This window comes from Lupinus angustifolius, chromosome LG02 (assembly GCF_001865875.1).
Source record: "Lupinus angustifolius cultivar Tanjil chromosome LG02, LupAngTanjil_v1.0, whole genome shotgun sequence".
Lineage (NCBI taxonomy): Eukaryota > Viridiplantae > Streptophyta > Magnoliopsida > Fabales > Fabaceae > Lupinus > Lupinus angustifolius.
In genome coordinates, this window is record NC_032010.1 from 4,321,760 (window position 1) to 4,323,786 (window position 2,027).

Below are 2,027 nucleotides of genomic sequence, written 5' to 3' on the forward strand. Positions count from 1 at the left end.
TCATCAAAATATAGGCAAAGCATTGCTAGTGCTATCCTTGACACTTTGCACTTTCAATCTCCCCCATTTTGATGATGACAAATACAACATCAAAATAGTTTGAAACGTTTGATGAATTAGCTTGAGGATGATTTTGCATAATGGAAGCTATATACAACAACCTTAGGTAAGCAATTATATTATGGAAGCTATATACAACAACCTGCAAAAGCTATTACAACCTAGAAAATACATTTAACACAACAAGCAACCTTTCTCCCCCTTTTGACATTATCAAAAAGATACAAGTATTCAATTCTAATCAAAAGTCAGTAGAGTTATTAGAGTTATGACAAAGTGTAATTAATCAATTAATTTTGGGCGATTAATCAATCAATCAGCTGTAAGAAGCTTGAACAAATGCACATTTATACATCATTTAATCGATTAACAACATGGCTTAATCGATTAAATGGACAACAAACAACAACAAAACAATTTTAATTGCATGAAAGTCTATGTTTACTGAAATTAAGCATGGAATGATTAAGCATTTGACATATTTGAGCATTTAGCAACATGCATAAGCATTCAATATTGATGCTTACACCAAACATGATCAGGATCCATTAAACATAAGAGTATACTATTTGCAACATAATTAACATTCAAGCATGATTAAGATAATTTGAAATCATATAAAGCATTGTCAAATTTTGAAGCAGTAATTCAGCAGAAGATTAGAGTTATTACAATCCATATGAAATCAAAAAGCATGAAATAAAAGATAAGTTCTCAAGAGGGAACAAGGAAACAACAAGGTCCATAAACTAGGAAAGATAAACCTAAAGCTCTAAGGCCTCCTAACTAGGGATGAGATGGAGGGCTTTCGTTGTCAGGAATCATCGAGCTACCACCATCCTTAATGAGGGTACTCAGCTTGTTGAACTCAGCACACAACCTTCTATTTTGTGAGTCATCAGTTGTTTGAACATAATTCCTAAAGGATTGGTAATGGCTGTCGCGCCCTGATTTTCGACTGCACGACCTCATTAGAGTCGCCACTACATTTTTTAGTCAAAAAATGTAGAAAAATCTTTTGGCCCAATCCCATTGGGCCTTGGACTTTAATATCCAGGTTCGGGAGTCGGTTACACCCTAGGGAATGTATTAGCACCCTAGTTGCCCGTTTGAACGCTACCCTATTATATTGCATGGATTATTAGTTATGTTATTATTATTTTATTTAATTGTGTGATTAATTAATTAATTATTATGAAGAAAAAAATTTGATTTTATTATTGTGCCTGACAAGAATGACTCCGGTCCTACGTATCCCTATTACGGGAATCAAGGCTTACGTAGTTCTTTAGGTAGAAAAAATTTATTTGTTGGGTTGATTTTATTTCTTAAAAAAAATTAAAATTTAAACTATATTTTTTTAAAATGAGTGAAGCATAGCCCTTATGTCCAATACCGCATCTCATATTAAAACTTAGTTAAGAAATTACATTTTTTGTTTTTTTATTAAAAAAACCGTTTTTTAATATGAGCGAAGCATAGCCTTTACGTCCGATACCGCATCTCATATCTTAAAATTGTGGAAATGTGGTTTCAATATTTTTTACAAATACAATAATTATATGACATATCATTATCAAATTTATTACACATGTAGATGAAACAAAGTAGAGGTGATGAACAAAAAAAAAAGATAGATGTAAGAAATTGAACTTACCTGGACCCATGAATCAACATCTTTTAATTAAGAATAAAGACCCACAGTCACAGAGAATGTTTAGACCAACTCAACACGTCCATGTATGCATTGGGCCTGTGTGATTCCAATGACTCAACAATTATTCTCAAGACTCGATGACAATATACGAATTTTGGCATTGTTAAATGATGATTATTGTTTTTGGTGGTATGATTTTTGGTGGGATGATTTTGGATTGTTGTATGAAAGGTAATGTTGAGAGTAAAAAAATGATTGATGAGTGAATTTGTTTGATTGTTGATGTTGGTGTGGATGAGAGATTTTGTGG